This window comes from Cervus elaphus, chromosome 12, assembly GCF_910594005.1.
Source record: "Cervus elaphus chromosome 12, mCerEla1.1, whole genome shotgun sequence".
Taxonomy (NCBI): domain Eukaryota; kingdom Metazoa; phylum Chordata; class Mammalia; order Artiodactyla; family Cervidae; genus Cervus; species Cervus elaphus.
The window spans coordinates 19058222-19081985 of NC_057826.1; the positions used below are offsets into that span (position 1 = coordinate 19058222).

Consider the following 23764-nt stretch of genomic DNA (forward strand, 5'->3'; position numbering starts at 1 on the left):
TGAGGGATAAAGTTTCAACCTATCAATTGGTGACTGGAGTTAGGGGAAAGGGAAGTGTGGGGGTGAGGATGACTTATTTAGCCCATAACAAGTGATAACACAGGGCATGACTGGGTGATAATGAAACACAGACTCTTCTCTGAAGCATGAGTTCAAAACACATCACTGGTTTTCCAGGTTTAAAACAATATGGTACCCTGTGTTAAGTGCCAAGGTACTTCACAGTTAAATGAAGATTCACAAGTGAAAAGAAAGAAACTCACTCAGCTTTTGAATGAACCAACACATAACAAGTTCTCATCAAACTCTCCCAAACAATGTCCCTGCTCTTCTTTCAGGGGAAAACCTCCCAAAATGCATGAGGAGAATTTTAAACAATGAATAAATACAAGGCTTCCAAAGATGGAAAAGCTGATAATTCACTATCCTGCTCTAGCTCCAGAGGACCCTGAGAGAAAAATATTGAAAATATAAATCCAGTTGTGAACTGTTAACATAAATTAACTACTTACTTGTTGCTAGGCACTGGGTTAACTACTTTTTCAGATGCAGCCTAATATAATATTCACAACAATCCGTTTTACAAATGAAAAAACAGAGACCCAGAAATGTTAGACAACTGGGGGAAAAAAATCATCCAGTCAAAAATATGAGAATCAGATCTCAACCAATGTACTTTTATCCATGAAACCATATTTGGGGTGGGAAATAATATGCTAGGTCACTAAATAGATATAGAGTCACAAGCAAGTGACTTCATCACTACAGATTCAGTTTCTTCATTTGTAAAGTAAGAGAATTAGATTGAGTAATTGCTAATTAGGTTTTCCTTCCTTAAGTTTTATGATTATTTTTAAGTAACACTTGGCAACAAAAACAAAAAACATTTTTATATCTACCTCACAGAGCCTATTATAAAGGATAAATATGTTAATGGACTTTTTAAAATGCTTTTAATGATGAACAGCCATGTGATTTTAGAATGTGTCATCATCATGTCATGACCAAAGAAGGACCTCTCCACCAACTCTAACCAGTTCTGAAATTTTTCATGCCAGGAATACCGGAAAGAGAGTGAGGATGAGCACACACTCCCACAAAGGAAAACCACTCCAAAACACAGGCTCAGTTGGTATTTTTCACTGCATCAGCTTCAAAGAACATTTTCTGAAGATGGGTATTCTAACACAACTTTTTAAGACCCATGCTGAAGCTTCAGCACATCTCAGAAAACTAGATTGATTACAGCCATGTCTTCTGCATATCAATGACTGTGCTCTGGAAATACATGAAGATGAAAAGCAAAAAAAAAAAAAGTCATGAACTGACAATATGATAACCAGCATCATCTACCAGGATAAGCATGCATTATCATTGCAGCAGATCTAGGGGCAGTGTGATCCTGAGCAGAATCCAGTGAAAAGGTTAGCACCTTCTTCAAGAGACTTGGAGAGAGTTGTACGGAGCTAATACAGCATTAATTGCCAAGCCAGATGTAAACTCTACAAAGAATGAAATTCTAAGTTTTTGACCGTACTGAGAACTTTGAGAGATCATGGGTGACAGGAGTATTTCTTGACTAGTTGACACTGTAGCACCTTTGAGCATTAAGAAGTACAAAATGACCCTCAAAGCGACCTTGGAATGAATGAAGCCTTTAAAAGGCATTTGAAAAGATTTCACTGGCTGTGCAATTCAATGGCAAAAACAAAAAAATCAATGCAATTTAAAAATGGGTAAGAGATCTGAATAGACATTTTTCCTAAGACACACAGACAGCCAACAGGTAGATGAAAAGAGGCTCAACATCACTACTCACCAAGGAGTGCAAATCAAAACCACAACGAGGTACTACCTCACACCTGTTGGAACAGAGTTTATCAAAAAGATGACAAAAAACAAATACTGGTGGGGATGTGGAGAAGAGGAAACGCTTGTGCACTGTTGGGGGGAATGTAAACTGGTGCAGTCACTGTGGAAAACAGTATAGGGGTTCCTCACTAAGTTAAAAACTAAAATTGCCATTATGATCCAGCAATTCCACCTCTGAGAATTTACCTAACGAAAACAAAAACAATAACTCAAGAAGATATATACACCCTGTGTTCACTACAGAATTATTCACAACGGCCAAGATATGTAAACAATCTAAGTGTCCATCATGACAGATAAAGAAGACACAGTATATGTATACAAAAGAATATAATTCAGCCATAAAAAATTAAGGAAACCTTGTCATTTGCAACAACATGGATGGACCTAATGGGCATTATGCAAAGTGAAATAAGATGGAGAGAGAAAAGCAAATATTGTATATTACATGTGAAATCTTAGAAGGAGAAAAAAATAAGATCATAGAAACAAATAACAGATTGGTGGTTGCCAGTCAGGGGCTTATGCAAGAGCATAACCACAGACCCTTCAACATCCTTCTTGAAGCAGCTACAAGTAGAAAACCCCCTTGATACATCACACAGTCCAGACACAAATGTGTCTACAATAGCAAACATTCTTTGCATACAAAGAATCTATATCACAATGCCAACATATATGATGGCACTGCATTTATTACAGGTAACACAAGGAGATGTAATTATTGAGAGTGATTATAAGGTTTTCACGGCAAAATATGGCCATAAACATCCTCGTGATATTTCCTTAACAAGCTACCATCTGCTCACAAATGGAATGGAAACTTAAATGCACATTGTGTTTCATGTAGATATACACAGCTGTACTATAGACAGTTGCAGATGTAGTACAATATGAATATAATTTAAAATACATAGGCCAAAGGCCCAGATTTCATGGTAAAGTCCCAATTTGGGGAGGAGAGCATGCACAGAATATAAGGTTTTAAAACGTGCACAGAACTCTTTCCACCCACTTGTACATGAGTTTAGGAAGAATTCTTAAAGTTGCAGGGAAGTCACTGTCAACTAAAGTCACTGCTGAGGGCCTAATAAGAACAAAAATTTAACACATTGATTTTTGCTTTTTCGACCTCAGTTTTTAATAAAGTCTCTATGTACAGTTTCCTCAGAAAATATAATCCACCTCAAAATCAAAATCAAGCATCCTGAGCCAATGGCAGGCAAGTAAACATTTTTAGCCTTATCATCAGTTACCTGTGGGGACAGGCACATCGGAGAGTTACTTATACACACGTCATGCTCGACACCATCGCTAATCAAAAAGCCATGGGCCATGACACCATAAAGTGACCCTGCCCTCCAAAATTAGCCTCAGGCACCTGAATTAGGCCTCAGACACTCTGACTGCCCACCAGCTCCCAGCCCCTTACTGGGACACCCCACCCCTACCCCATTCAGGAAAACTGTTCCTCTCTCTGTTCACCCCGTAAGGTTGATAATCATACCGCCCTACCTTCTGTGGAGTAAACCGATCCTGGGGCAGACACGGAGCCAAAACCAGGCCAGAGTCCTCCCAGGGTGAACACTCGGGAGCTGGGAAAGTGAGGGACTCCCTTTCCATGAAGCTGTGAGGACAAGACCGCACTCTGCTCAAAAGCCACAGCCGTCACTAAGTGGGAAGAGCCAGTCACAGGAGGACACGTCATACAGAGACGGAGAGAGGCGTGGGGTCCTCAGTGCCCACAGGTCCCTGCGCCCCAGCTGTGCCCCCGCCCCGGCTCTGTGTTACAACCCAGAAATTCCCCTCCGCCTATTCGCCTTGATATCCTCTTGCTTGCAATCCAACCTATCCTAAAGAATCAAACAAAGTGAAGTCACTCAGTCATGTCCGACTCTTTGCGACCCCATGGACTGTAGCCCACCAGGCTCCTCCATCCATGGAGTTTTCTAGGAAAGAGTCCTGGAGTGGGTTGCCATTTCCTTCTCCAGGGGATCTTTCCAACCCAGGGATCGAACCCGGGTCTCCTGCATTGCAGGCAGACGCTTTACCGTCTGAGCCAGCAGGGAGCCCAACACAAGGGTAAATGAAACTTACACGCGTAAGTCTCAAAGGAAACATCTGCTCTTGGTTACAAACTGGGCGACAAAACACACACAGAAACACACCTATAGAATGAGGCCCCCAGGGCCCCCAGGGCCCCGTAGGAATGAGGTGGATTTTCCCAGGACATTAAAGGTTATTTGAGGGGTGGGGAGGGAGATTTGTGCCCAGATGAAAAAAAAGAACATTAAATGTAGAGAAGAAGACACATGCTCTACACTCTAGCCAACTGAGACTCCCCGGCAGTCCAGAAGTTAGGACTCAGTGCTTCCACTGCAGGGCACACGGGTTTGATCCTGGTTGGGGAAGCAAGATCCCACACGCCTTCTGGTAGAGCCAAAAAAATTTTTTTAATATTAAAATAAAATAAAAAAAAAAACTCAACCATGAAAGCAACTAAAATTTAAAAATAAATAAACTCAGGCAGATTTCCCCATGTGCTGTGAGTTTTGTTAGAGGTGCGCTAGAAGCAAGGCCAACAACAAACAGGGCAGAGGCTGACCCCGTGGCAGCTGTGTGACCTGGTCCAGGTTCCTCAATTCCTCTGAGCTTCCCATTCATTCCCTCATCTATAACGAGAATCCAACGTACACTGCAGGGTGGGAAGAATTTAGCTTTCCTCTAAGGGTGCTCCCAGACCTGCCTGTGTCATCATCACCTGACACACTGGTCAGAATGTAGATTCCTGGGCTCAAACCCAGACCTTTGGAATCAAAGTCTGCATTCTAAAAAACAACCAAAATAATGTCTTAGGAGAGTCTTAGGCACTGTGAACTTTGAGATCCATAGTTGGAAGCATAAAATAAATGACAAGCACAACTGATAGCCCATAACTTTCACTGAATGTCAACTACTATTTACTTCTACTAGCAACACACACACACACCCATACACACACCCCTCTCAAATTAGAAGCAAGAGGACACTCCAAAGCAACATAAAATTTATACTTTAGAAAACTGAAAAAGTAACAGCATCAGGCTGCTGCTGCTGCTGCTAAGTCGCTTCAGTCGTGTCCGACTCTTCTCAATCCCATGGACTGTAGCCTATCAGGCTCCTGCATCCATGGGATTTTCCAGGCAAGAGTACTGGATTGGGGTGACATTGCCTTCTCCGAGCATCAGGCTACCCTGAGCTTATACTTACTTTTCAAGATTTCTATTAATATCATCGAAAGCAGTGATTTTTAACCTTGATGGCACATTCAGGTCAGCTGGGAAGCTTTTAAAATCCTCCATGTTCAAGGCTGCAACTCAAGTAAATCAGAGTCTCTGGAGGTGGGGTCTAGGCTTTAGTACTTTTAATAATTTCCCAAATGATTCCATTGTGCAGGCAAGGTTTTTTTCATATTTTTTAGCAAGTATAGCGAAAAAATGTCAACTACATACAGTGAAATAATTGGGAGAAAAATTGGGGTGCCACTAAACTAAGCGGGCATGATCATATATTGTTCTCTAGCCAATATACATGAAGGGAGCCAAATTGTATGCCATACTTTATTCTGTGATAGACAAAATACTGAACACTACTTTAAAAGTATGTCAGTAGATTCACACCCACAAAATTAGCTAAATTAAATAAGTCTGAAAATGTAAAGGGTTGGTAAAGATCTGGATCAACAAAATCATTTGTGTACCACTAATGGGAGTGTAAATTGATATAATGACTTTGGAAACCACTTTTATGTTATCATGTAAAGTTGAACAATCTCACATCTTGCCACCTAGCAGTGGCTGCTGATCTACCTTTAGAAGAGAAATCTCATCCCAGAGAGCAGCCTGGTCATAGATGCAAAAACTGGAAATGCCCTAAACATCCAATGACAGGAGTATAGATAAGTCATGGTATAAATCACACTACAGTTTATGGATGAACTGTAATGTAATAATAAAATATTACACAGCAAGGACTGTGTGGATGAATCTCAGAAGCATGACATAGAGTGAAAAAAGACAAGTCTCGCTAGACTGGATAAGCCAGGGATGACTCCTCTTCATAAAGTCCAAAGCCAGACAAAATGAAACAATGTAACACTTAAGCAAACAGATAGATAAAGAGGGGGTAAAGCAAGACTGCAACAGTGCTCAGAATAGGGGTTACCTCTGATGGCAGAAGGATGGAGAAGCAAAAAAAACAAGAAAAGGAGAACTGCAGAGATGAATGTAACAAATTAACAATGTTCTGATTCTCAGATCAATGTGTTCATATTTAAAATATCTTCATTTTTAAAATAAGTAAAATGAAAGAAGGCAATGGATGGATAGTTGGTGGTAAGTCACGAACTAATTAAGGTCATACTAATTCTGTGCACTAGAGTACCAAAGAATCAGAGGAAAACAGTCTCAGTAAAGACAACAGAATCCAATCCAGGGAGAAGGAAATTCAAGGGACTTTCAATGATTCTAAAATCAAACACTCACAAGCTAGAATCACTCTGTCCTGCAGCTTCTGAAGCAAGAATCTCAAAGTTGTCAGGCCGTGGGACTGAACTGTCATCTTAGAGCACAGAGGCACCTTCTCCTTGCTAGCCAAAGGTACCTCTGGTGTAGCTAATTGAGAAAAACTAGGAAGGAGAAAAATCTCCCGAACAATAGCAAAAAAAAAAAAAGAATCCAATTTCTAATGTAACAATTCCCACTTTTTATGGGCTATATCCTTCACAATTCTATGAGAAATTAATGTAATTTAACCTCTGACACAGCAGGAATCATTAGGCAGGATGGCTCCATCTAATATTTACTGTGGCCTGGGGAGAGAGGAGTTACCTATCTCATGACACCCTCCATCAAGAGATAACTGATAGCAGTTATGGGAATTTTTATTCTTTTCTTCCATCTACTCCTGAGACGTAAAATTTATCCGAACCATTTTGTCTTATCTCAATTTCTCTCTTTTAAAACTGAGTGACAGGCTCAGTTCTTTTCCATTAGAAACTTTGGAAAATATGTTTTGACTTTCAGGAAGCATTTGAATACATAAGCCTAAGGTCAGCAATTCTGACAGGCAGCAGTTGGAGAGAGGACGGATTTGTCTAGCATTTGAGTCAGCAGGTCTTTTTAAGATCAATTTCATAGAGGAATTTTGAAGTGATGCTTTCTCCTACACAACAAGGCTCTTATTAATTTAAAGACAGTGTTCCAGTTTTACCAAAAATAAACTCTTTAAACTCCTACATGTGACATAAAGTGAAAACAGAAAAATAGGTTCACCTGTGGAAACATAATGGCCCTTAGCAGTGATTCTCAAATTTGGGATGCCTCCAAACTTCCCAGAGACCATGTGAAAATGCAGATTACTGAAAGAATCACCTGCCCTACTGAATCAGAATCTGGGTCATGGGACCAGGAAGCTAGACCCGGGACCACACCTCATAGAAAACATCGTCTTACAACTTACAGTATAAATCTAAACAAACACGTGGTTTGTCCTGGACATCAGACACATTGAAAGAACCCTTGAGGGTCTGATATGGTATCCATTCAATTACATTTAGAAAAATACTCTTGTGGCCTTTGAGAGTTAATGCCCTTGCAAAAATGTTTCAGCTTTCTTTCTTACCTATATAACCTGCTAGCAATGTTTAAGAGACTAAACAAGAAGGGGAAAAAAAATACAGAGCTAGGCCAGTTTTAACCACTTGAAAAGGCTATTTTCTTAGCTCTCCTGATGTCCGAATTCAAATAAATCACAGCCAAACAAGGGCATTTAAAAATTCAGTAAGAAAAATTCCTCATGCTGGGGAATCCAGTTCCTTGACATCTTAAAAGACTAAGACATTGAAACAGGTATAAGATTTTGATCACTGATCTGCCCTATTTTTAGTCCACGTATTGAAATAAGCCACCTGATGCGAAGAGCTGTCTCACTGGAAAAAAACCCTGATGCTGGGAAAGACTGAAGGCAATAGGAGAAGGGGGTGGCAGAGGATAAGATGGTTAGATAGCGTCATGGACTCAATGGACACAAATCTGAGAAAACTCCAGGAGACAGTGGAGGACAGAGGAGCCTGGAGTGCTACAGTTCATGGGGTCACAAAGAGTCAGACATGGCTTAGTGACTAAACAACAACAAATACCACCTGGTATCAAGTCCATCCACAGAGAGCCTTCTCATCATTGCAGCCAGACACCAGGGAGCAGGCACTCATTAAGTTAAGTTGTCCGTATTGATTTCACAAGTGTTTCAAATCAGTGAATTATGAAAAGTGTGTATAGGGTAGGTGATGGTAAAGAACTTCTATCATGAATATCTATTAATAGTTGTCCATTAATAAACCCCTTTCAAGGTTTTTGATAAAATGGCACATTAACACATTCTATGTTTAGTACCAAAGATACTAAAAACATCTATTGTCCACAGATTGTAATAAGGTCACAGTGCTATTTGATTAAAAGGTATGAGCCAGGAGGGTTTTTTAAAAAAAAAAAAAAAGTGCTCTTCGGGCTTAGATGGAAATTTCTCTTCCAAGTCTCTGGTGCCAGAAGAGCTTTCCCCGGTACTCAAAGTACATCTTTCTTAGTCTCCTGCCTCCCCCTCCCGCTTCCGCTGACATTTGCACAGGTACCAGGCAGACCTTCTGCCTTCACTCTTCACTTCTATTAGAGGGAACGAGCCATGCCACTAAAATTTCTATATTGGCTAGAATCTATAGAAGCAGGAAGGGCACTGGGCTTGGATGGAGAAAAATGAAGGTCAATAGAATCGTTTCTTCGTTGGGCCTCTCTGTTTTACTGAGTTGGGAAAATCAGCAATCTTGCTTCTCAGTGACCTGGTGATAAGAACAGAATTTAGAGCTCACACACTAAATAGCATGACAGTATCTCCTGATAATACCTTTATCTCAAAGTTTTCAACTTTATGGAATTTTACCATGAGAAAATGTCACAGAAATAAAACTTTTCATTCCTTCTTCTAGAAAGTGACTGCAACCCATGAGTAGGATAAACTGCCTGTACACTTCGACACCTCCCACTCCCCAGAGGCTTGCCTTCAAGATTCCTTTGTAGACGCAGACTTTTTTTTAAAGTGTATTCTGGTTTTACATATGAAATTGAGCCACTTGGTTGTTATTCTGATTTTCTGTGTGCTAACAGTCTCTCAATCTTACTAATTCTTTTATCTGCTAATAGTTTTTGCTTTTGTGCTGTTTTTACTTTCCATACATAGAGATCCATGACTAAAGCAATTTCTTGGTGGCCAGTAACTTTTACCATCAAAAAAAATAATCCCCTCTTGTCCATCAGTGCTTTTTGCCTTAATATCGTCCCTGCTTTCTTTTTGCTTGGCACATGTCTAGAGTCTGTGCCTATCAACTTCTGGTCAAACTCGGTGCCCTTTTGTCCAGGTAAACAACACAGAGCCAGACTGTGCTATTTTATTCTGTCTGAGACCCTGTGTCTTCTAATAGGGAAGTTTAGTGAAGTTTTGCTAGTGTTATTTCCTATCACAGTTTCTTAGAGAAAATGTATTCACCTTGTTTTTTTAATTTTGTAAGATGCATATGGGTTATTTTTTTTTAAATTTCAACAAGGACATAGAATGAAAAGTATGAGTTTTCCTTGCCCCTTAGCCTGTATAAACTTTAAGCAATTTATATTGATTCCCTACTATGAGAGAAAAAGATTGTAGGAAATATCCTCTTTCCCTTTTATCTCGTTCATATGTAAATAATCTTTTATTGATTATCTTAATCATATAGGGCTTCCCTGGTGGCTCAGAGGTTAAAGCGTCTGCCTGCAAATGCGGGAGACTGGGGTTCAATCCCTGGGCCGGGAAGATCCCCTGGAGAAGGAAACGGCAACCCACTCCAGTATTCTTGCCTGGAGAATCCCATGGATGGAGGAGCCTGGTGGGCTACAGTCCATGGGGTCACAAAGAGTCGGACACGACTGAGAGACTTCACTTTCTTTCTTTCTTTAATCATATAATCATAGAGCTACATCTTTATTTCTCTGCTTAACAAGAGAAAATACAAATCCATTATATATCATGAGGTAGGAGAAAATGTGTGCTTTTATGCTTCAGTCTACCTTGTAGCCCCTTCTATTTCTTACATTTTATCACCTATATCATTATTTCACAATGTCAAGCACTTACATTTTAATCAGAAAATATAATTTATCTTTCATGCTCTACAAACAGGTTAATCATGAAAATTGAAAAGAAAATGTTTCTAATATTACAATTAGGTAAGTACTTTTATCCAGTACTGATCCAGATACCAAAACTAGATCAGTTAAATGAGACACAATCCTTTGTCTCTATACCAGTGCCAAGCATCAAGTTCAAATGTATTCTTTTCTCTTTATACATCATCAATTACTCAAAATTCTATCACAGTTTAGTTTACTTCATAGCTGAATTGGGATTTCCTTTGCAAATTTTTGTTTTTCCAAGAATTTCTAGTTGCCTTTCCTTTCTTTTATTGACAGGCTAAACATGTCTTTACTCCATCCCCAAGATCATCTAGCTGGTCAGTTTTAGACAAGACTACAGTTCAGCTGTGTGAGTTTTTTGTTGTTTTTTTTTTTAATTCGTGTCACTTTTTTGTTTGTTTGCTATATATTCCACTTTCTTAAATTTTTTTTTGACACAGGAAGTCTTCAAATAAATTTTCAGAAACAACGCGTAGTATGTAAAATTTCAAGTCCTTTTCTGTCTGAAAACTAAGGATGGGTCAACAGAATTCCATTTTAGAATTTCAAGAAGAGAAATCCATCAGCAAATGAGGCAGATGAAGGCAAGAAGGCGAAGCTCAGAGACGAAGCTCTGACTGTATTTAAATGCGATCACCAAGGGCATTCTAAGGGCAAGCGCAGTAGCAGGCCACTCTGTGTCAGCTGGTGGAATGTCACGTTCAAACCCATTTGTTTGCTCCTGGCTGACTGCTCCTGACTCATCAACTTCTTCATTTTCTACTGGTGGGAACTTAAGAGGTTTGCAAAAGACTAGATCTGTTTTTACCAAAGGAAGGTTGTAGGTATCATACTTAGGTATCATAAGGAACTTAACACAATTTTGCTGAACTTTTCCAACATCCTAACCTGTGGTTTGAAGCTCCTCCTTTGATTTTCAACCTTGGTAAAGACAGGTAAAACCTGAGTCCAGTGCCATGGCCAGCTCTTTTGTGTTCCAAACGATGGCAGTTTCCAAATTAACATCGTTCAACTTGCTATTTTCCATTCCTCCTGCTATCGCAGTGGCACTCTCCTTGGGGGTTTTCCCAAACCCTTGGGGATTTGTTGGGAAACACTTCATGGTTACATGCTTTTCTTATCTAGTTTTCAATTGAGAAAACAAAATCCTAACTTTCTATTGTGGCCATAATTTCAAATCACTGTGAATTAACTCTGGGCAATTATTTACAAATCACCATTATAATAAAAATAATATTAGTCTCTCAATATTTAATGAGTAGGCTACACAGAATGCAATAGTTGCACAGAACTTATGAGATGAATAAGGTCAGCCATTATCTCTGGGTAGTGGAATTATATAGGGTTTTATTTCTTTTTTAGTTCTTTTCTATTTTATTTTAATGTCTATAATTGCCCTGTATTGTTGGTGAAATTAAATAAAAAGTTTAACAAATAAAATAGGAATGATGATGGTTTGGTCTGTTATTTTAATGACTGAGGAAACTATTTTGCATCTCTATTTCTTCTGCTTAAGAGAAGAAAAAGTGTCCCTGTAACAAGGGACAGTCTATACGGAGATCAGGCTAACGGAATATTACCTATGAGAACCAGTGATACAAGCACCGATTGCCTAAAAACTTGTAAATACTTTATGGGAAGTAGGATGATCATAAATCTCCATTTTGATTCAAAAGGACAATAAACCCAGAAAAGTCCCCTGCATCATACTGCCATATGATTACCTGTCTTTCTATGGAATTGCAGGGGAGACAGCAGGCAGCAGGGAACTCGGGAAAATGCGTGGCAGTCATTTAGTCAGGAAGTCGTGTCCAACTCTGCAACCCCACGGACTGTAGCTCACCAGGCTCCTCTGTCCATGGGATTTCCCAGGCAAGAATACTGGAGTGGGTTGCCATTTCCTTCTCCGGGGGGTCTTCTCAACCCAAGGATCAAACCCGGGTCTCCTACACTGCAGGCAGATCGTTTAGCAACTGAGCCACCAGGGAAGGCACTAAAAAGGTGTGAGGAGAAGGTAGTATGGACTCATTTATGGCAAAGAAAAGGCTACAGGAGTTGTGATAACTGAAGAAGTGTTTTGAGGGCCTCACTAACTTAGATAATCCTAAGACAGAGACTAAAGAAAAAAGTCTGTAGTTCTGAAGCTTGATGGAAAATCAGGGCTCAAGCGCCATCTGGTAGCCCCAATAAAGTGAAGACATTTAAAGCTGGGGGATAATTTAGCTATTATTTACCCTAGGACACACCATGATGACCTGTTCGGAAGTGTGACTACAGGGAAAAATCTGAATCAACATTTTCTCAGTTCAAATCACTTTGCCAGCAGAACTCCTGGTTCAGTAGCATTTGAGATTCTTGTCCAGGTACTGTGTGTCAGCTCAATTCAATGGTGGGCTTTACACATATGAGGCGATACCTTTCCCATCTGAAGCCTGCAGACTCAGACCATGATGGAAAGGCAAAGGTCATATATTACATTTGGAATAAGCCTTTTAACCACTGCCGCTGCCACATCTGTTAGGCATTATCTCAAGTAGCTCCAGATTCACACTCCTATAGGAATGCATGTTTCTCTGGGAATTCCCTGGCTGCACAGTGGTTAAGACTTTGCTTTCCAACACAGGGGATGCGGGCTTGATCCCCGGTCAGGGAGCTAAGATCCATCCCACAAGCCTCTTGGCCAAAAAATCAAAACATAAAACAGAAGCAATACTGTAACAAATTCAATAAATATTTTTAAAATGGTCCCCATCAAAAAGAAGTTTTTTAATAAATTTAAAAAAAAAAAGAATCTTTGTCTGCTCTGTGTCCTCAGTCATCATGTACATCTCCCTTGCCTCACTCCAACAGTAGTCATGTGACCTGGCAAAACAACTTAAAACAAAGTGTCTGTAGGATGGAGTTAATAAATATTAGTGGCTAGAACAGGACCTATTACCAGCTCCACTTATTAAGCTATTTGATCTTTGTGTCTTCGTGTGCAAAGGTGGGATAATACCTCCCAAGTCTGTTATGAGGATTTAAAAAAAAAAAGACACATGAAGTCCTCGGTCAAGACCTGGCACATGGTAAGTATTCACTGAGTTTTCTGTTGATTCCATCACTGTTTCCAGAAACAACACACTTTAATCATGGATGTCTCTGGCTTAACAATCGAAAGCAGCTAGGAAGAAATTCCAGATACCAGAGTTTGCCAAAGTAGAGTATTATCTGGGGCAGCCACAGCACTAGTTTTACATTATAACATAAGGTCATAGGAACAACTGCCTGCCCAAATGACTACTAGAGCTGGTATTTGGGATAGAAAGCATCTACTGTAAAGAAAACAGAGATTTACTATTTGAATATTAATCCTGGTGCATGTTTCAGCAATTGGATCATCTAACAAAATCAGATGGCCATGAGACTAGGTGAATCAAGATGTTATTATGTACAGTCAATTTTTATTATTTGTTAATATCAGGAGTCATGAGTTGCTCAGCATGACTGAAAGTTAGTATGATTTCAATAGAGGGAGATATATTTCTTCCACGTCCAAGCTCAGAGTCTGATTCCATATGACATTTGTCCTAGAATCTCTCTGTAATCAGGTAGCAACTTCTGAGGTAATATCTGAAAAGTATAGTCATTAAGGGGTATTTCTAATGCCAATATAACTCCTTGGGTGGGTGGGGGGGGTATAAGAAATAGAAGTAGGAAGAGGAGAAGGATGTAGGGGGATGGAGAAACTGTTCATAGACACACACACACACAGTGCATAGTGAAGTCTGTCAACCTCCCCACATCAGCCAAAATAAGTCACTTACTCTTAAAACACTATGAGTTGGATCCTAGACTCTTCCTAATTAATATCTTTATCATAAGCCATGTAAATGTTATATAATTAAGAGAAGCAACTTTAGAAATAAAATGTTTCAGGTTACCAAATATAAGATGAAAAATAGGCACTGGACATGAGAATTTAAAAAGCAATTAAAGAAAATGAGAGATGTGCATATGTCCACACTTAAAAGTCAAAAGCTGAAATTTCATCATTATAGCCATAATTGGGTAAAAAAAAAAAAAAAATGTTAAGGCGTCAATCTGTCTCTCACACTAGCCTAGAAATTTGGAAAAAAAAAAGAATAGATACTCTCCAGAGAAAACGTCAACTAACATTTTGATCTGTGTTACCAAGAATGGATGATGCCATTGAGATTCTGAGGCATAAAAAGAGAGACCTAAGACGTCCAAGAACTTCCCTGCCACCAGACTCTTTGGAGGACAGTTTGAATTTCCCAATACCCACCCACCAACACACAGACACACACTCACAAAGGCACGCACACCACACATTCTAGGATGTGCCCAGAACCACAGTCACCATAGATTAAGACAGCAGCTTTTGCTTCCACTCCCTAGAGCAGCAAGATCTCTGAGAACATGTCAAGATGCTATGTGGATAAGGAGAAGCCAAGATAGAAGCAAGCTGGCAGTTCACATTGGAGTTGAGTACTAATGTTACAGACTTTTAAGTAGATAGAGTGGCTTGATTTAAATTTAGAAATTATCCCTACAGGAGCTGCTGGGCAGTGCTGACTTTCCATGAACGCTCCTCCCAGCTTCCACTGCTACTTTCTGGTCTTCCATTTACTCTCTAGACCTGCTTCTGGGTTGCCTATGTCTCAGCCTGCCTGCCTGAGCCTCAGCCAAGGCCTGTCTGACTCTGGGCTCCTACAACTGCATGTGCTGTTTGTGTTTCTCTGTGTGCCCACCAAGCAGTTCATGGGTCCAGAGACTTCGCTGAAGACTAGGGGTGGGGCCACACGGAGGGTCATTTGCCCCCTGCTGGGCCTCCCTCTTTCCCCTGTGTCTGCTCCTCCCACTGTGCTTCGGGGCCAAATCAGCTCCTCTTCATCTTTCTGAGTCAGCCCTTTGGAGGCCCCATCTGCTACTTCAAACTGGCTGACCAACACATTTTTCCCTAACAAATAGATTAAATCTCCCTAAGAAGAAATCCCATACTTAACATTTTTCTCTTCATTTATTTTTTTCTGAACTTTCCTTCCATGTTTCTCCAGTGAGTACCCAAACATCATGTCCTAAGAGAGGCTTTTGCTAACCACCCTACCCCAAAGCTTCCCTCCTCCCCACTAACCAACCCCTCTCTTGCCATCATCACCTTCAATCTCCTTATCTGAATTTATTTTTCTTCAAAGTGTTTATTACTCTCTGATGCTATTTTATGTGTGTGGGTATTGCCCCGTGAGGCAAGACCTTTGTCTGATTCACGGTGGCTCCCTAGAGGCTAAAAGAGTGCCAAAACACTGTAGGTCTCAATAAATAAATTGTCAAATGATGATCATCTGCAAGTCCATTGTATTGGGCTCATGTAACATAGTAATGAGCTAGACCATCAGATAGTTCATGATTTAGTATGGAAAGAGAGACAGACACACATGTCTCGTTCAGTTCAGTTCAGTCACTCAGTCGTGTCCAACTCTTTGCAACCCCATGGACTGCAGCACACCAGGCTTCGCTGTCCATCACCAACTCCCAGAGCTTGCTCAAACTCATGTCCATTGAGTCAGTGATGCCATCCAACCATCTCGTCCTCTGTCGTTCCCTCCTCCTCCTGACTTCAATCTATCCCAGCATCAGGGTCTTTTCTAATGAGTCAGTTCTTTGCATCAGGTGGCCAAAGCATTAGAGTTTCAGCTTCAACATCAGTCCTTCCAATGAATACTTAGGACTGACCTCTTGTAGGATGGACTGGTTGGGTCTCCTTGCAGTCCAAGGGACTCTCCAGAGTCTTCTCCAACACCACAGTTCAAAAGAATCAATTCTTTGGCGCTCAGCTCTCTTTATAGTCCAACTCTCACATCCATACATGACCACTGGAAAAACCATAGCTTTGACTAGATGGAACTTTGTCGGTAAAGTAATGTCTCTGCTTTTTAATAATCTGTTAAGGTTGATCATAACTTCTCTGCCAAGGAGCAAGTGTCTTTTAATTTCATGGCTGCAGTCACCATCTGCAGTGATTTTGGAGCCCCCCAGAATAAAGTCTGCCACTATTTCCACGGTTTCCCCATCTATTTGCCATGAAGTGATGGGACCAGATGCCATGATCTTAGTTTTTTGAATGTTGAGTTTTAAGCCAACTTTTTCACTCTCTTTCACTTTCATCAAGAGGCTCTTTAGTTTTTCTTCACTTTCTGCCTTAAGGGTAGTGTCATCTGCATATCTGAGGTTACTGATATTTCTCCCAGCAATCTTGATTACAGCTTGTGCTTCATGCAGCCCAGCATTTCATATGATGTACTCTGCATATAAGTTAAATAAGCAAGGTGACAATATACAACCTTGACATAGTCCTTTCCCAATTTTGAATAAGTCTGTTGTTCCATGTCTAGTTCTAACTGTTACTTCTTGACCTGCATACAGATTTCTCAGGAGGCAGGTAAGGTGGTCTGGTATTACCATCTCTTGAAGAATTTTCCACAGTTCAACACAGTCATACATGCATGTGCAGTAGATGGTGGGAATGTGTACCACAGGGATCCAAAAATGGCAAGTTAGTTTGGTATCGGTAAAGGAAATAAATAAGAAAGGTTTTTCTACAGGAGAAAACTTATAGACTGAATTGAAAGAAGTCCAGGATCTCAATGAGGAAGTGAATTCTAGGTAGAGAGTGCTGTCTGCACAAAGATATAGAGATATGTACTACCTGCACCACAGGAAGCTTCAAGTGGCAGGCACAGGGGAGTGTGCAAGAATGTCAAATAGAAAACTTTTCAGGATGGAATTTGGTGCTCATGGCCAAGCCAGTGTATCCTAGGCTTTGACTCTAAAAAGTCTGGATTCACCAGGTCATATCTGCCTGGACTTCTGTATCTTCGCCCTTAGACTTTCTCTTAAAATATATTGAGATTCTTTTCTTCTTTCATTACTGTGGATTCCAATCAAGGCTGTCATGCTGCACACCTCTGTGGGGCACTATTCATATAGTTGCTCTGATTCACTTCTCTTCCTCACTTCTTGGTTTGTTTGTTTTTTTTAAGTTATTTATAACTGGAAGTAAAGCATTGTAATTGGTTTACAATGTTGTGTTGATTTCTGCCATACACCAACATGAATCAGCCATAGGTATACATATGTCCCCCTGCCTTGAACCTCCCTCCCACCTCCCATCCCATCCCACCCCTCTAGATTGTCACAGAGCACCAAGTTGAGCTCCCACTGGCTATCTATTTTACATATGGTAATGTATATGTTCATCTTCCTCACTTCTTATCTCAAATACAGGTACTCTTGGGTTCACTATGTTACATAAAAACATAGTGGAAGATGAAGGCAAAACACCATGAATAAACACAACTTAAAATATAAGATAAAATAATAAGATCCAACATGCCATCGGGCATGGCTAAAAAAAATTTATACACACACACACACACACATATATATGCCATACCTTATTTCACTGACCAGGGATTGAATTCATGCCTTCTGCAGTGGAAGTGCTGTGTCTTAATGACTGGACCACTAAGGAGGTCCCCCAAATACTAAAATTATCAAAGGAATTTTTTTTCCTATTAAAACTCTGAGAATAGGCAAAAATAAGCAATAAAATCCTTCAAATTTTACTTTCAACAAAATAGATATTCTATTCTAGCACCATTTAAAATTCTTATAAGATAGCCATAATTCTACCATTAGTTATAGAAAGAAACATGGAAACTTTCAATACAAACAACCTTTCCACTGCCCTACATTGATAGGTATAAAATTTTATCTTCTTGAGAGATGATGTCAGCAAGATGGCAGAAAAGGAAGCCCCAGATATTATTTCTCCATGAGACACTTATTTATCAATGATTCAGGAACCTTTACGAGATCTCCAGAAACCAGTTAAGAAGTCACAGCACTCCAAGAAAGCACAAAACCAGGAACAGTCTCATCAAAATGGGTAAGAAAATACCATTGCATTTCATCCCCAATAGGTTTTCCCTGGCACAGCTTAGTGTGGTCAAGAGAAAATACCCAACTTGTGGTTCAGGAGGGAAGGAGGAGAGTAAAATGTAGAGTCAACATTCTGACTTTTCAGGGGGCTACCTGAGGGCCTAACTCAGAGCACTAATGGGGAACTGGCATAAATAGGATGCCTGCGGACTACGAAGAACAATGTCTCCATTGGTGGCTTGGTGGCTTCTTACTGCAACAAAGAACCTGCAAAGAAACACCAGAGACAGCAAGAGACAATGAGCTCTAGAAAAATAAATAAGCAAACCTCTCTAACTGGGGGGCTTCCCGGGTGATTCAGTGGTAAATAATCTGTCTACCAAGCAGGAGAGGCAGGTTCAATCCCTGGATCAGAAAGATGCCCTGGAGAAGGACATGGCAAACCACTCTAGTATTTGCTATTGCTAAATCACTTCAGTGATGTCTAACACTTTGCAACCCTATGGACTGTTACCTCACCAGGCTCCTCTGTCTATGGGATCCTCCGGGCAAGAATGCTGGAGTGGGTTGCCATTTTCTTCTCAAGGGGATCTTCCCAACCCAGAGACTGAACCCACATCTCTTATGTCTCCTGCATCAGCAGACTGGTTCTTTACCACTAGCACCACCTGGGAAGTCCCCAGTATTCTTGCCTGGGAAATCCCATGGACAGAGAAGCCTGGTGGGCTACAGTCCATAGGGTCTCAAAAGAGTCAGACACAACTTAACAACTAGACAGCAGCTCTAATTGGGAAATTATATACAGCAATCCAGAGAAGATGCATCCCAGAAAATGTTGGAGGGGTCTCCAGATTCTCTAGACAGGATGACTGGGGAAGATCTCCTATGTGAAGCCAATCTGTAGAGACTAGGACAGGTGGTTTTTGTTTTTATATTTGTTTTTTAATGACCAAATCCCAGCAAAAACAACAAGGCATTGGAAGAAGCAGGGAAACATAGCTCAATCAAAGGTGCAAAATAAATCTCCAGAACTGATCTTAAAGAAATAGAGATATATCGACTACCTAAAAAGGAATTCAAAAGTTAGCATGGTAAAAAAAAGTTCAATAAGCTAAAAGAGAACACAGATAGACAAGCAAATGAAATAGGAAAATAATGAATGAACAAAATGAGAATACTAGCAAAGAGGTAGAAACTATTTAGAAAGATGATAACGATGACCCTATATGCGAGACAGCAAAAGAGACACAGATGTGAAGAACAGACTTTTGGACTCTGTGGGAGAAGGTAAGGGTGGGATGATTTGTGAGAATAGCATTGAAACATGTATATTATCATATGTGAAACAGATCACCAGTCCAGGTTCAATCCATGAGACAGGGTGCTCAGGGCTGGTGCACTGGGATGACCCTGAGGGATGGGATGGGGGGAGGTTGGAGGGAGGGGGGTTCAGGATGGAGAACACATGGACACCCATGGCTGATTCATGTCAATGTATGGCAAAAACCACCACAATACTGTAAAATAATTATCCTCCAATTAAAATTTTTAAAAATGCAAACCATAAAAAAAAGAACCAAACAGAAATTCTGAAGATGAAAATACAGTAACTGAATTGAAAACTTCACTAGAATAGTTCAATAGCAGATTCAGTCAAGTACAAGAAAGAATCAGTGAACTTGAAAACAGGTCATTTGTAAGTGTCCAATCAGAGGAGCAAAATGATAAAAATTTTTAAAAAGAAGAAAAGTGAAGAGAATTTAAAACTGATGGAATAATGTCAGATGTACCAATAAACACATTATAAGAGTCCCAGAAGACGCTAATAGAAAGGGGCAGAGAGATTATTTGAAGAAATAATGGCTAAAAACTTCCCACATTAGGAAGAAAATAGACATCCAAATTCAATAAGCTCAATGGACTCCAACTAGAATAAGCCTAAAGAGCCCACACTGAGACACATTACAATCAAACTATCAAAAATAAAAAACAAACAAACAGAGAAGACATGAAGACAGCAAGTGAGAAGTGACTCATTATGTACCCGGAAGCTCCTAAAAGGTTATAAGTGACTAAGCAGAAACATTATAGGCCAGAAGAGAATGGGGTGATATATTCAAAGTGCTAAAATAAACTGCCAACCAAGAATACTATATCTGGCAGAACTGTTGTTCAAAAACAAAAAAGAAACAAAAACTTTCCCAGGTAAACAAAGCCGAGGAAATTTATTACTGCTAGACCTGCAATACAAAAAAATGTTAATTCAAGTTGAAATGAAAGAACACTAAACAGCAACATGAAAGCATATAAAAATATGAAGTTGTCTATTGAAATATAAAATTCTCTAAATATGTTAACAAATACAGAATGCTATAATACTGTAATGTATTAGAATAAACAAATTAAGCAAAGTTGCAGGATACCAAAATCAATATACAAAAAATCAGTTGTGTGTCTATACACTAATGATAAATAATTTAAAAAGGAAATTAAAAAAGAAATCCCAATTACAAGAGCATTAAGAGCAATAAAATATTTAGGAACATTTTATTTAGGAATAAAATATTTTGCCAAGGAGGCAAAAAAAAAAATGTATACACTGAAAGCTATAAGAAGATTGCTGAAAGAAATTAAAGACAATGAAAATAATGGGAAGACATTCCATATTCATGAACTGGAAGACTTAATATTATTAAAGGGATTCCCTAGTGGTTCAGTGGTAAAGAATCTGCCTGCCAGTGCAGGAGATGTGGGTTCAATCTCTGGGTCAGAAAGATCTCCTGGAGAAGGAAATGGCACCCCACTCCAGTATTCTTGCCTGGGAAATACCATAGACAGAGGAGCCTGGCAGGCTACAGTCCATGGACTCATAAAAGAGTCAGACACGACTTGGTGACTAAACAAAAAATAGTGTTAAAATGTCTGTAAGACGCAAAGAGATCTATAGAGATTCAAAGCAATCTCTATCAAAATTCCAATGGCTATTTTTGCAGATGTAGAAAAAACAATCTAAAATTCATATGGACTTTCAAAGGAACTGACATAGCCAAAACATTCTTGAGAAAGAAAAACAAAGCTGGAGGCTTCATACATCCTGAATTCAAAATCATTTTACATAGCTACAATAATCAAAGCAATATGGTACTCACAGAAACACAGACATATAGAGTGATGTAGGAGAACAGACAAGCCAGAAACAAACCCTATGGTACATATTCAAATGATGTGCAACACAGGTTACATGACTACACAAATGGTAAAGAGTAGTGTTTTCAACAAATTGTGCTAGGAAAACTGGATCTCCACATGCAAAAGAATAAAATTGAGCCATTACCTTATATCATATATAATAATTGAAAGTGAAAGTCACTCAGTTGTGTCCAACTGTTTGCAACCCCATGGATGATACAGTCCATGGAATTCTCCAGGCCAGAATACTAGAGTGGGTAGCCTTTCCCTTCTCCAGGGAATCTTCCCAACCCAGGGATTAAACCCAGGTCTCCCACACTGCAGGCAGATTTTTTACTAGCGGAGCCACAAGGGAAGTCCAAGAATACTGGAGTGGGTACCCTAACACTTCTCCAGGGAATCTTCCCAACCCTGGAATCAAACCAGGGTCCCCTGCATTGCAGGCGGATTCTTTACCAACTGAGCTATCAGGGAAGCCCATATAATAATTAATTCAAAGTAAATTAAAGACCTAAATATAAGACCTGAAACTATAAAATTCCTAGAAGACATAAGGGAAAGCTATATGACACTGGATTTGACAATGATTTCTTGGATATGATGCCAAATTCACACATCACCAAAGCTAAAATAGACAAATAAGACTACATCAAACTATAAAAACTCTGTGCAGCAAAGGAAATGATCAACAGAATCAAAGGCAACCTACCAAATGGGAGAAAATATTTGCAAACCATGTACCTGATAAGGGTCATCTAGAATACCCAGAATATATAAATAATTCCTAAAACTCAACAACAAACAAATAACTTTATCTTTAAAATGAGCAAAAGGGGTCTTCCCTGGTGGTCCATTGGCTAAGACTCTGCACTTCCAGTGCAGGGGGCCTGGGTTTGATTCTTGATCAGGGAACTATAATATAATAGATCCCACAGGCCACAACTAAAAGATCCAGCATGCCCGCAGCTAAGCCCTGGCACAGCCAAATAAATATTTTTTAAAAAACAAAAATGGGCAAAGGACTTGAATAGACATTTTTCCAGAGACAATATTAAAATAGCCAACAAATATGAAAAGATGCTTACTATTACTAATCATCAGGGAATCAAAACCACAATGAGATATTACTACCCCTCAATCCATTAGGATAATCACTATAAGAACAACAACAAAATTACAAGTGTTGGCAAGGATATAGAGAAAGTGGAACTCTTGTTCATTGTTGGTGGGAATGTAAAATGGTACAGCTGCTATGGAGGTTCCTCAAAAAATTAAAAATAGAATTACCATATGAGTCAGCAATCACACATCTATGTATTTTACATATATATTCAAATGAATTGAAAACAAAATCTTAAAGAGATATCTGCACACTTGTATTCATTACAGATTACTCACAATAGCCTAGAGGCAAAAGCAAAGTAAATGTCTATCAATGGATGAATTGATAAAGAAAAAATATATATATATGCAATGGAATATTATTCAGCTTCAAGAGAGAAGAAAATCCTATCATATGCTACCATATAGGTGAACCTTGAGGACATTATGTTAAGTGAAATAAGCCAGTCATATAAAGACAATTGCTGGGAGAAAATAACCTCAGATATGCAGATGACACCACCCTTATGGCAGAAAGTGAAGAAGAACTAAAGAGCCTCTTGATGAAAATGAAAGAGGAGAGTGAAAAAGTTGGCTTAAAGCTCAACATTCAGAAAACTAAGATCATGACATCTGGTCCCATCATTTCGTGGCAAATAGATGGGGAAACAGTGGAAACAGTGGCTGACTTTATTTTTTGCGACTCCAAAATCACTGCAGATGGTGACTGCAGCCATGAAATTAAAAGATGCTTACTCCTTGGAAGGAAAGTAATGACCAACCTGGACAGCATATTAAAAAGCAGAGACATTACTTTGTTAACAAAGGTCCGTCTAGTCAAGGCTATGGTTTTTCCAGTAGTCATGTATGGATGTGAGAGTTGGACCATAAAGAATGCAGAGCACCGAAGAATTGATGCTTTTGAACTGTGGTGTTGGAGAAGACTCTTGAAAGACCTTTGGACTGAAAGGAAATCCAACCAGTCCATCCTAGAGGAGATCAGTCCTAAATATTCATTGGAAGGACTGATGTTGAAGCCGAAACTCCAATACTTTGGCCACCTGATGCAAAGAGCTAACTCATTTGAAAAGATCCTGATGCTGGGAAAGATTGAGGGGAGGAGGAGAAGGGGATGACAGAGGATGAGATGGTTGGATGGTATCACTGACTCAGTGGACATGGGTTTGGGTGAACTCCAGGAGTTGGTGATGGACAGGGAGGCCTGGTGTGCTGCGGTTCATAGGGTCACAAAGAGTCAGACACAACTGAGTGACTGAACTGAACTAAAAAAGACAATTACTGAATGATTCTCTTTATATGCAGTATCTAAAGTAGTCAAACTCTTAGAAACAGAAAGCAAAATGGTGGTTGTCTGGGGCTTGGAAGAGCGAGAGAAAGTG

At 39.6% G+C, this 23764-nt stretch overlaps 1 protein-coding gene and 1 non-coding gene across 15 annotated transcripts in view; both read right to left on the minus strand.

Annotated features, from left to right (window-relative positions):
* The window catches only part of RGS6 (regulator of G protein signaling 6), a 601147-nt gene that overhangs the window by 473379 nt on the left and 104004 nt on the right, over positions 1-23764 (minus strand). The window lies entirely within an intron of this gene.
* On the minus strand, positions 3870-3941 carry TRNAC-GCA. The gene has a single exon. It is a non-coding gene; the product is annotated as a tRNA-Cys (tRNA).